This window comes from Schistocerca piceifrons, chromosome 1 (genome assembly GCF_021461385.2).
Source record: "Schistocerca piceifrons isolate TAMUIC-IGC-003096 chromosome 1, iqSchPice1.1, whole genome shotgun sequence".
Taxonomy (NCBI): domain Eukaryota; kingdom Metazoa; phylum Arthropoda; class Insecta; order Orthoptera; family Acrididae; genus Schistocerca; species Schistocerca piceifrons.
This window is the reverse complement of record NC_060138.1, coordinates 683,118,464-683,132,098: the sequence shown is the minus strand read 5'-3', so window position 1 is coordinate 683,132,098 and position 13,635 is coordinate 683,118,464.

Genomic DNA, 13,635 nt, shown 5'->3' with positions numbered 1-13,635 from the left:
AGTGGAAAACAATTTAATAAGCAAGGAAAATAGTCCGGTAACAGTTCAAAATGTTTCTCAATCAGAAAATTCACAGATTACGAGATTAACGACAGAAGAGATAAAGCAGTTGATGGGTGCTATACTAAATCTGGGATCACAAATGGGAACAATGGTAACACAGATGGGAACAATGAAGACAGAGATGGGAACAATTAAAACAGAGATGGGAACAATTAAAACAGAGATGGGAACAATTAGAACTGAGATGAAAGCAATGACAACACGTTTTTGCTCAAAAATAGGAACAATTGAAACAGAAATAGGAACAACTAAAACCGAGATGAAAGCAGTGGGATCACAGTTACGATCTGAATTAGAAACTGATAGGGGAACAATGGAAACTCAGTTAGGCTCACGAACAGGGACATTTTTCAAATACACGAATGACGAATCAAATAAAGAAATTAGAGAAGAAGTACAACCGATTTTGAAGGCTCACAATAATAGCTTAATTTCAACAGAAGTCAGACATGAGGAACAGGGCAAGGACGAGGAAGAAAAAGATCGCGTGATAGTACAGAATTTTTCAGAGTTAAATTTACAACGTGCAAAGGATAAGGAAGAAATAATTGAAGGAACCGAGGAATCCGTACCAAATGATAGAATAAATAACTTAACGCAACAGTGTGAACACTTAACTACTAAAAGTGACAACACCGAAACCCGAGTCGCGACATTTACAGAAGACGTAAATAAACTGAAAGAACAATTAAGTGACTCATCGGAAAGAGTTGAGGAGATTTCAGATAAATTGACAAGTGTTAGTTTAGCAGAAGGGTGTGAAGAAAGTAATTTATTTCATTTACGAGAAGCAACAAGAGAGCGCCAGGCGCGCGAATTTAACAATAATCGACATTGGGACTGGGACAGACGCGGTAGGTCTTTGTCGCCACGAGGTGCAAACATTGACTATAAACACTTCTTAACTGTTCGGAAGATTAAGATATTTCGCAATTCGAAGAACGACATACATCCATGTTCATGGCTAGATCAATTTACGTACGCACTACCGCCAAATTTGCCACTAAGTCACAAACTGGAAATTATGTGCAGTTATTAACGTCCTCAGGGGATTCACTACTCTAAGTGAATATGTGCCGTAGCGAGCATAGGGCCCCGAGCTGTAGTGGTGCTGTTTCTCTTTTAGTTTTCTGTACCGCTGCCTACTCTTTTACTATTCTTTGCATCTGTCAAAACAACTCTTCGACTATCAAGCTATCTAGTGAGTAAGAACAATAACCGGATTCGACTAATTTACCCAAAAGTGACTTTGGAAATTACCGATTGGACTTACTGTACCTATTGCAGCATTCATTGTAGTTTAAACGAAATGTTACCTGTTTACCTTCGTGACAATATTACTTCATATGTTGACGATATTATTATTGCTAAACGTTCTTGGAGTGAGCACAACAAAATTTTGGACTCATTATTACGTATCTTTGCACGAGTTGGCATGACAGTGAACTTGAAAAAATCTGAATTTGGTCGTTCTCAGGTGAAATTTCTCGGTCACATTATTTCTACAGAAGGTATTCTCCCTGATCCAGAGAAACTAGACGCTATTCGTAATTATGCTGTTCCTACTACAAAACGTGATGTTCGTAGTTTTCTTGCTGTCTGTACTTTTCTTAGACGCTTTGTTAGATTGGACGATTTGGCCACACCTCGTTTTTGCGATCTATCTGGAAAGTTCTTTTTAAACGAAAATCGCTCGACAACTCTGTTTGGTTAGTTTGTATTCCTGATGAGTGGGTCAATAAATTGATTTGGTATACGCATTTCAGTTATGCACACTTTGGTCCCCGAAAATGCTTTCACAAATTGCGAGAAAATTGTTACTTCAGTAATATGGAAAAACGTATTCGATCTGTTCTTGCCAAATGCAAATTATGTCAAATGGCTAAGCCTCCAACGATTTCTCACAGAGCACCGTTGTTTCCTGTCATTCCAGCGAAATTAAAGGAGATGGCTGCAGTCGATTTGTTTGGTCCAGTGGTTCGTTCTACTAATGGTTTTGCGTACATTTTTGTAGCAGTGGAATTGACATCAAAATATGTGTGTTTTACACCGTTACGCAAAGCAACAGCTCGTTCAGTATCTAACGCTTTCATCAAGCATTTTCTTAAAGAAGTTGGTCATGTTGACAAGGTTATATCAGATAATGGATCACAGTTTCGTTCTAAAATTTGGCTTCGTACTCTACACCGTCGTAAAATTAAACCAATCTTCATTTCACTTTTTCACCCTCAATCTAACGCTTCAGAGAGATGGATGAAGGAAATCAATAAATTGTGTCGACTTTATTGTCATCAGAATCACAGAACTTGGGATCAGTATCTTCATATTTTTCAAAACATTCTGAATGAACTTCCTAATGACTCAACTTCTTTACCGCCTATACTGACATTAAAAAATAAAGTACCAACAAATCGCATTTCTGAAATCGTTCCTTTTCCGCCTTCACGGAAACTGTGGCATTCTGAAGTTGTCAACCTGGCTCTACGAAATATTGCGTCTGCGGCTGCTAGAAGAGAGAAATCAGCTAAGCGTCCTGGTCGTTCAAAATTCTTGTCAGTTGGTCAAAAGGTATTAATTAAGTCTCATCGTTTGTCTCATAAAGGAAAAGGCTTGTGTCGCAAATTTTTTCTGCTTTATAACGGTCCATATAGAATTCGCAAAATTATTCATGATAACACTGTTGAAGTAGAAACTCTTAAATCTCGACGCTCTAAAGGAATACATCATATATCAAACGTTAAAATTTTTGTGGAATGACATACTTGTGAGAAACTAACAGCTACATGTAAACATGCGGAGAGTACAAGGATACCGCGCTGTGTTTTGGCGGCGGCACATACTCAAAGCAACAGTCAAGTCTGCGCGCCGCACAAGGCAGTCGTTGACCGCGAACAATTGCTTCCTACGTCACGCGGCTACAGCTGATCGAGCGCTCAGTGCGAATGCACTGACAGCCGTAAACAAATACACAGTTTAATTTCTCCGCCTAAATTCTGTATAAAGCTATAAGGACTTGTTGAATTGTGTTATTAACATTCAGTATTTTGCAGGATACGGTTGTATAAAGTATTTAAGAATTTCAGGTAAATTCTGTGCGTGTCCGACGTTAAGACGACCTGCTATCGAGAAATTTTCAGGAAGAATGTAATTTCGAAGAAGAAAGTGATTAACTAAAAAAAAAAGGGTAACTATTAATTGAGTTTATTTTTCAGGTAACATAAATTCACTTAGGTACGTATTTTAGACGTAATTTGCTGCTTGCGATTACGTGACTCATACTTTGTGCTAAATTTTATGTTCTATGAATTTACGTGTGAAGCGACGTGCTTGCGTACGTTAACTGATTTTGACAATGATTATTAATGAACTGGGTTGTGACTTGTATATATTATGCATCGCTTGGCTGCTATGCTTTTTCACTGATGTCATATTTTTTTTTTTAATTATGTGCCTGCTGTGCTTATTTATTTAAATTATAATTGTAACCTGATTTATTGTGCTGACTGTGATTATGTATGTAGGTTATACTTTATGATTTATCTGCTTGCGCTTTCATGTTTACTTATTAAGATTACATATGAACATTTATTTGCTTATGCTGATATGATGCTAATGACCTGTTTATTACGTAAGATATATGTTTGCTGCTTTTTGTATGGATTACATATTTACACATTTCTGTTTTGTTGCCATAACTGCTCTTTAATTTGGTATATAGAAATGCTGATGTACAGTGTATAAACATAGAGTTTAGGTCACACTACTGTATTAATTATAGATTGTTCGCTTGGCAGAGCCTCGTTGTAGGAATTGTGCTGCATCCACTTGTTGACATTCTGTTCTCTACTGGTATATTTACTCGCTATTGCATGTTTTGCTTACGCTCAGTGCCTTATATTTTTAAGATAAGAAAATTAACTGCTATAATTCGACGAACGACATTAGTACAAGAAAGTCATAGAAGTCACATGAGCTGAGGTTTTATGGAAGCTGTATAGATTTATGCTAATAGGAAGGAAGCTAACGACATGACATACCAATACTAGGTTTAGACCATTAACAGTTATTACACTGCATTTTCGTGAGCAATTGAAATAGGAAGTGACACTTGACACAAGAAATACTCCACATGTTTGCTTCTGTCTGCCATAATTCTTGAAGTGGTGTACACACTGTGAAATATTATGATCATTCACACTCCGTAATCGTACTTAATTACTGAGAGTTATTCGAACTAAGTCTGTTAGAGGTCATGTATGCATTTCTTTGTTTATAATTCATAATGAGTAGAAGATTGGGCTCAGATGGATTACACAGAGGTTGTGTGTGGACACTGTGTCTTCGGATTGTATGGGATGCTGAATTGAAGTTGCATTAGGATTTTATCTGTACTTGTTCGAGGAGACTGACTAGAGGAAAGAGTTGTGTTGGAAGTGAAATGATATTGGTGCTGAGGTTTATATTTATCGAAGTATTATTGAGGTATAGAGATTATATGAAGTTGATGATTATTGGAGTTTTTGTGGACAAGAGGTAAGATAAATGATATTGATGATAAGAGTTATATGTATCGACGTATTGAAGAAGTATTAGTGACGTATTGAGATTAAGTTGATGATTATTGGAGTTTTGGTGTATAAGAGGTAAAGTAAGTGAGGAGCATATTCTTTTTTTGTTGGTCTTATGGAACAAGGAGGATGAAGATACCAGACTAGAACACTAAAATAGAAGGAAGATAGTCTATACACACACTTTGTTAAATAACTAAGCAGTATATACTTTTTTTTTTGGAGAGAGGAAGTAATTGCATATCTTGGCTCACTGACAGTTGTTCAACAACAGTACATTTTGATCTGGCTTGGCAAACATTGGTCTTGACATGATGACTATGACGTTGACTAACTATTATTGACTGTTATACATTGCTGCCAGTACTACTTGATGCACATGATGCACATCAGATTTTGACAGAATTACATTTACACAATTAACACTATTCAATTACACAGTAGTATTTAATGTGAATGAAAGATGAGTGAGTGTGTTCTGTGTGTTTTCCTTTACTAATCATACCCACCTATCTCCTAGATATTATTTTATTTGTTTCTTGGTAGTGGCTTGCACTGACACCCATGAATATTATAGGTTTACTGGTATTTGTGTATTGTAATAGTTAATAGGACAATTATCTGATATCATTTGTGTGTTTGTTATGATTTGTATGTTACTGTAAAAGCATTTGTATGTGCATTCAAACTATTGTTCATGCCTGAACTGTCTGATTAGTGAAGATAAATATTCTGAACTGTTACCGGCACTTTTCAACATGATGTGTGACATTTGGTCGTGTTTAATTTCTGCTGATGAACTGTGTGATCAGTGATAGTGAATTTTATCGAACTGTTTCTACTGAAATGATGTTCCTTCTTGCTGTCTGCACCTACTCAACATTACTGGGTGCAACTGATGGACTGTTTCTACTGAAATGATATCACTTGTTGGTGTTTGCACCTGCTCAACATTGCTGGGTGCAACTGATGGACTGTTTCTGCTGAAATGATGTCACTTGTTGGTGTCTGCACATGCTCAACATTGCTGGGTGCAACTGATGGACTGTTTCTACTGAAATGATATCACTTGTTGGTGTTTGCACCTGCTCAACATTGCTGGGTGCAACTGATGGACTGTTTCTGCTGAAATGATGTCACTTGTTGGTGTCTGCACCTGCTCTCAACATTGCTGGGTGCAACTAATGGACTGCTTCTACTGAAACGAAGTCACTTGTTGGTGTCTGCACCTGCTCAACATTACTGGGTGCAACTGATGGACTGCTTCTACTGAAATAATGTCCCCTGTTGCTGTCTACACCTACTCAACATTGCTGGGTGCCTCTGATGGACTGCTTCTACTGAAATGATGTCACTTGTTGGTGTCTGTACCTGCTAAACTTTACTGGGTGCAACTGATGAACTGCTTCTACTGAAAAGATGTCCCCTGTTGCTGTGTGCACCTGATCAACATTGTGGGGTGCAACTGATGGACTACTCCTACTGAAATGATATCACTTGTTGCTGTCTGCACCTACTCAACATTGCTGGGTGCAACTGATGAACTGCTTCTACTGAAATGAAGTCACTTGTTGCTGTCTGCACCTACTCAACATTGCTGGGTGCAACTGATGGACTACTCCTACTGAAATGGTGTCACTTGTTGGTGTTTGCACCTGCACTCAACATTGCTGGGTGCAACTAATGAACTGTTTCTACTGAAATGAAGTCACTTGTTGCTGTCTGCACCTACTCAACATTGCTGGGTGCCTCTGATGAACTACTTTTACTGAATTAATGTGACTTGTTGCTGGGTGTACCTGCTAAACTTTACTGGGTGCAACTGATGAACTGTTTTTACTGAAATGAAGTCACTTGTTGCTGTCTGCACCTACTCAACATTGCTGGGTGCCTCTGATGGACTGCTTCTTCTGAACTAATGCTACTTGTTGCTGTCTGCACCTGCTAAACTTTACTGGGTGCCACTGATGGACTGCTTCTACGGAAAACGTGTAACCTGTTAGTGTCTTTTTTTGTATAAACTAATCATTGAAAGCATTTTATGTGAACATTTGTATAAACTGATTTTTTGTATATTGCGTAAACTATTATGTAAAGCCACATGCATGAAAAGAAGTTGTATTGCTTACTGTATTTCATATATTAGGTTAGTAAAAGGTCAGTGCAAAGCCAAAATTTTAACTAATTATGTGATATTTAGGTATTAATATTATCTTTTATTTTTGTCTGTATTTTTCTGGACGAATTTGGTGGCATTTTCACCACCAATGCTGGCAAAAATACCATCAAATTCTGGCCTGTGGAGGAGGGGCATATGAAAGGTGGCTGCACTGTGCCACTGCGCCAGAGATTGCGCCAAAGAGTACTATTAAGCCGCCTCCACAGTGCGTGTTAAGAGTTCGTAGCAGTCAGTGCTAGTAGAGAGCTCGTGGCAGTCTGTGCTTGTTGTGACATCGGAGAGGACAGTGTGTGTTGAGAACTCATAGAGTCAGTTTTGTCGAGAGCTCGTAGCAGTGTGTGTTAAGAGCTCGTGGTTGTCGTGAAGTTGGAGTAAGATGTTGTAGTAAAGAGTGTTGTTCCATGTCTTATGCAGTTATTTGATGGGAGAGATAGCAGATGTTATTGTGTGCATTTCGTCAATATATGAAGGTAAAAATTACAATGTTTTTTTTATTAATTGTGTATCTGAAATAATGCGTCACTACAGGTTCAGTCAACAAAGCATCTGGCTTGTGTTCTTGTATTAGAGTGAATTTTGGTTTTCTTGCGTAATTATAATTTTTCTAATTTTCTTTTGTCACGTCAGTATAATTGGTATTTTAAAATTCTTGTCTTGTTGGAAAAGAACTGTGCCAGATGTGGACGTTGAGTCACACTCCCACATACAGAACAGTTACTCTTGTGCTTGTTGGCTTCGTAGATTTTTATAGTTGCTGGGGACTTAATTAATTAACTGTGTTTACGAAAATTTTCTTACATTGTTTGTTGCAGTCAGATAGCGTAAATAATACTAGTCAGGGCCAGCCGATTACGAGACTTACGTAATCGGACATACAGTTACTAAAAAAGAAAAATCATTTTCAATCAATATATATTTAATTAAGCCCCCATGCAACACTGATAAAATTGCTTGCAAGAACTACTGTGTGGATATGGCAAATCGATTACATGAGTATCAACATTTCTTGGACAAAATCATCTTTTCTGACGAGTCGACTTTTCACTTAAGTAGCAAGGTTAACACACATAACTGTAGGGGCAGTGAAAATCCACATTAAATATTGCAACATGTTCGTGATAGACATAAACTCAACGTTTTTTGTGCATTGAACAAGAACAAAGTGTACAGCCCCTTTTTTTATGTGATAGAACCACCAACAGGATTGTGTAACTGTATATGTTACAACAGTTTTTGATACCACTGATCGACGAGGATGACCAAGAACGAAATGTTTATTTCATGCAAGATGGTGCACTACCCCACTACCTGGCTGACATCCGTCGTTTTCTCAGTGGCTGCTTTCCAGGGCAATGGATTGGCTGTGATGTGTCATTTGCATCGACCTCACGTTCCACGGATGTGACGCCTCTCGATTTTTTTGTAATTGGTATTCATCAAGGATATCGTGTTTGTACCTCCTGTGCCGGCTTTTCTACCTGAACTTGGAGCAAGAATTTACGCCACCACCTAGCAAGTTACACCTGCAATGCTACAGCGAGTTTGGGAAGAAATTGACTTCCGATAGTATGTGTGCAGGATAACTAACGGAAGCCACAAACAACATCTTTAGTTTTAGGTAAAAAAAAAAAAACCTTGATCTGTTTCCGAACAAAATGACAGTAAACCTTGCTCTAAATATTTTTTCAATAAAATTATATAAATTTTTTAAAGTTGTAAAATCCTATTTGAAACACCCTGTGGGTGGTTATTTTAAAGCTTCTACAGAAGAGAGGAACTTGGGTTGCATTCAAAAAGGTTGTCTCTCGCCGCACAGTTTGGCATTAAACCACGCGTAACGCGACATTTCGCCAAAAATAGGCGAGTTTAGCTGGAACAATGGAATGTATAACGGAACGTATTTTATAAAAGAAAATATGGCCCATTGTTACTGTACCGTAAAGCATCCGTCTTCAGGCCACAAGTGGCCCATCGGGAGTATCCGAGAACCGTGTCACCCTCAGCTGGGGATGCGGATAGGAGGGGCGTGTGGTCAGCACACCGCTCTCCCGGTCGTTATGATGGTTTTCTTTGAGCGGAGCCGTTACTATTCGGTCGAGTAGCTCCTCAATTGCATCACGAGGCTGGGTGCATCCCGAAAAATGGTAACAGTGCATGGCGGTCCGGATGGTCACCTATACAAGTGCCGGCCACGCCCGACAGCGTTTCGTTGGTCTGACGGGAACCGGTGTATCCACTGTGGCAACTTGTACTGTAAAAGTTCTTTATTGAAACCGTACATTTAGCTCATTTCTACGGTCAGTCATTTTCAAGTACCTGAAAAAACCAACGTGGAAGAACATCGCATTATCTTCATAATGTATTTTGACGCAATTTTCTAGGGATGTACTTGCATTTTATCTCTCGATACAGCTGCCAATTGCTGCTCGAAGGTCAAGATGAAACTAAGGGAGTTCTTCGAAGTCCTGTACGCTATAATTACAGTCTCTTCTTGGAAAATTATTTGCAGAGTCCTCGAGGAAGCTGTAAGCACAATCCTTTGTTAAAAATTTATTTGTGATCCCAAATTTTCTTTCATGAAAATATTAATAAGTGCAACATATTGAGTGTTATTTCGATTTATGTGCAATGTAAGAAATGTAAAAATAGAAAATAAACAAAAAAAAAAAAACGTTTTGGCATTGAGACTCGAAAGAAGGAGGGAAGGAAGGAAAGAATATTGGATCTAACGTTCCGTTGACATCGACGTCATTAGAGGAGAAGGACAAGCACAAATTCTATCAAGAATGAGGAAGGAAATCAGCCGTACCTTTTCAAAGGAACTCTTCCGGCATTTGCTTGGAGCAATTCAGGGAAATCACGGAAAAGCCATACCTGGTTGGCCGGACGCTGTTCTTAAACGTTGACGTACCAAATGCGAATCCAGTGTGCTAACCACTGCGCCACCTTGCTTTGCTTAGTACAGAGACTCGACCCCACAATCTTCGGATTACCGTTCTGGTTTCTTTCTGCTGCACCAACCGCCGCCTTAGCATTATTTTTTTCAAATCTCTTAGCTATCAGGAGCTCCCACTTGTGTGAGTTTCATGTCTGGCCAAGTGCTACATGTACTACAAATGTGTACCAAATTTCACATGACGACTAGGCGTGGTCGCAAGTCAGTGGTCCGCCTCGCTCGCTCCTTCATCGGAGCTGACAGTCAGAGGACAAGAACGGCAGCTTACATTTCTTGATCACGTGATTATCAATCAATCCGCTGGGCTGCGGCCTTGATAACACACTGGCAACGACCATCACTCCGCTGCCTGAAGGCCTGAAACTGCTGCGTTTAATTAAGAAACAGGCTGTGCGACAGCGTTGAATTTCGCTCTTCCTCGCCGTTTCATCCGTTTACTTGTTCGTAATAACGCGAACGTCAAGAGTAAGGTTCCAGTTATTAAGGGTAATAAAAAAAGCAAAAAACGAGGAAGAGCGGACAGTCAAGAGTAATTTTCGCGTTATTAAGGATAAGTAAATAAAGAGAACTGTTACTCCCTTTCTGAACTGTAGAATATAAGAAAAGAGAGAGGGAACGACATTATAAATAACGCAGGAGCAAAAAGGTTGTATGTAGTTAAATACCAAAACGCAAGGAGATGCCTGTGTAAGCACTAACCCAGCAATGGCTACTTCTGCTGCTGATTTTTTTTTACAATTGATATAAATTAGTTACGTCCATGCACATTGTTACACAGCTGCGATATGTAGAAAAGTTCTTAAATGGTATAATAAAACAAACGAAACAGGAGATACAACTAAAGTGTTCTTTATCTGCCACAATAAACTTTTGGTAAAACCTATAAAGCCGATGAGAATTTCAAGGAAAAACGTTTTTGAAATTGATCCAAACGTTAAAGCCACACCGACCGCTGTGCAAATGTTCCACCCTTCCGACGAAAATTTACATTAAAAAGAAGTATCGCTTACACGCGTTCGTGAATTCGTCTGTTCGCACCAACTGTCAACTACTAATGTCAATTTATACAGCAGCAAATATGGGAAATAGGTTTTACGCTTACCCGAATCTTTGTGAATCATGATACCAAAATTGCCTTGCAATTGCTCCATTCGTTCTATGAAGCACTTGCTAATGTTGCAGCCACTCTCGCAATTGTCCAGCGTTGTCTTGCTCTCGTGACCGTCTAATCGAAAGTGATTATTCTCAGCAGCTCATTTCCGTCCGGAAGTCTAAAGTACGTTTTCTGCTCAAATCTTCTGTTCCGTTCACTTCCTGCAATATAGCCTTCGAAGGCTCCATTTGTATCAGCAGTTAACGTTTATACGTTGTGCCATTGTAAGCTGACTCTTCACACTCATTCCTCCAATCACAGAATACAAGTCTGCCAGTGTTTCGTGTTCTCGATACAATGGGTATGACACTTCTCGACAAGTCTCTCCCTGCGAATGCCGATGTTACGCATTTGTAACATCTGTTATTATTATAATTGGTACAGGTATTATTTTTATGTCCAGGACATCCCACTAGAAAATAAACATGGAAAATACAGAAATAAACAAAGAAAATTAAATGCACAAACAAAAAACAAAAAGACCAGACATACAAAAAATAAAACTAAATGGAGTGTAGAGCCCGTAAATCTGCTTTATTAAGAATATTTTCACTTTGAACAAATGCCTGTACAATAGGATTCATGTAGCATTGTGCAGACAAAACCGTATTGTGCATTTTTCAGTTCTTCACATTGACAAGGAGTCCCTCGAATTAGGTGTTCCCACTGTTTCGGACCCTTCTTGCTCCGAATCACTCCAGTATTCAGTCTGTTCAGTGTCTTCCATATAATATCAGGTAGGTCGTAGCTAGTAGCAAATTTCTCCTTGACATTCTCGCATTGGCCCGCAGATCAATTATGGTGGAATAGGCTCCATCTTCTACAACAAGGCTTTTCTTCATCTGAGCCGAGGCGACCGGTTTTAATAGACCTGCAAGCACTGACTAACTATTTTCCTTCTTCTTCTGTACCACCAGTGCCACTGTCCTTCGTCTGACGCATGGGGCGCTACGGTCATATGGGAAAAAATCAAACCCACTGCACCTAGTCTTACGTATCCAGTTACAGTACACTCTGTCTAGTTCAGAGCAATGACAATATGTTCTATGTAAGCAGACTCCCTCTTGTCGAATGTTGCCAAGAAGTACGGAGAAAATCAAAGCCGTCATCCCAGGTGCTACTATAGCTTGTAGTATCGTCTACGTAGAAGAATGATTTTGCAACATGTTTGACTGGTTAATTGTTTTGGCAGATGTTATGTAACAAGGGGGCCAGTGCTCAGCGCTGTAGGAGGCCATTTCTCTAGTCTGTTCGCCGTTTTATTCTGTTGCTTTAAGGTGCCATCGAATCGTCTATTTATAGAAAACATGCTCTGCGTTATATGGAAATTTCTCGTGGTAGCACCTGAAATCCCAACCAACGTCCTGTAGCTTGCTATGTCATACATTATCTTTAGGTGAATTAATGCCGCACCTGTAATGTAGAGTTGCCCGCCCGGTTAGCCGATCCGTGTAACGCACGTCTTTCCGGTGTGGGAGGAGCGCCTGGTCCCCGGCACGAATCCGCCCGGCGGACTAGTGTCGAGGTCCGGCGAACCTACCAGTCTGTGGATGGTTTTTAGGTGGTTTTCCATCTGCCTCGGAGAATGCGGGCTGGTTCCCCTTGTTCCGCCTCAGCTACACTATGTCGGCGAGATGCTGCGCAAACAAGTTCTCCACGTATGCGTACACCATTACTTTACCACACAAACATAGGGGTTACACTCGTCTGGTGTGAGACGTTCCCTAGGGGGTGCACGGGGGCCGAACCGCACAGTAACCCTGGGTTCGGTGTAGGGCGTCGGAGAGGTGAAGTGGACTGCGGTAGTCGTCGTGGGGTTGTGGCGGGAACAAAGCCTCTCCGTCGTTTCTAGGTTTCCGGTTAACATACAATACAATACAATATAGAGTTTTTTAAATCTGTCCTCATACAATGGGACGCATTAAACATCTGACCAAAACATGAGCTACTTGGGGTGAACCCACTCTGCTTCTTCATAAGATTTTGATCAAAATCTTCGCAGGTATGATTCAGAATTATTCTCTCGAAGACTTGGTAGAGATGACTGAATAGTGCAACTGGCCTTAATCACCATCAGTCATGATTGTGTACTCAGTAATGAAACAAAGCAGTAGGCTCTGCCAGAAATATCGACCCTTAGACATTGTGTCTAATAGTGTATTTTAATACCACAGTATGCCATCTTAGGCAATTTTTAACACTTAAAACACTTGATAATGGCAGTTTGAAGCCGAAATCATGATTGTGAAAGTGTAAATGTAACACTGTAAATAAACAACAGTCTAATGGAGGTACTGACTTTAAAGAAATATATTATGATTGCGGCCCCGCACTATGAAAAAATTATTAGAATTGAGAAACTTCCACGCCTTATGGAACTTATGTTTCATGTACGACTTTGTCACTGGGCATCATCAAATTTCGCTAATGGAAGCCGATGCATTAGACATGTGCTCTTCACCAATCTGAATCATCACATCTGAGAAGGGATCTTCATCAAATTGTTGTTCATGTTTTTCGCAATTTGTATTTCACTGTCAACCAAATTGTTGCCGCTGATCTAGCAGTAAAGTGAGTGCCTGGAAATCGTAAAGCCTCCGGATCTACTCCTAGTCGGTCCATTTTTTTTTTTTTTTTAGTTGCGTTTAACGTGACCTTCCTCTCCCAATGGTGTGAAGATCACGCGTTGTTCGGATTCCAGTTATACTGCAAGTCC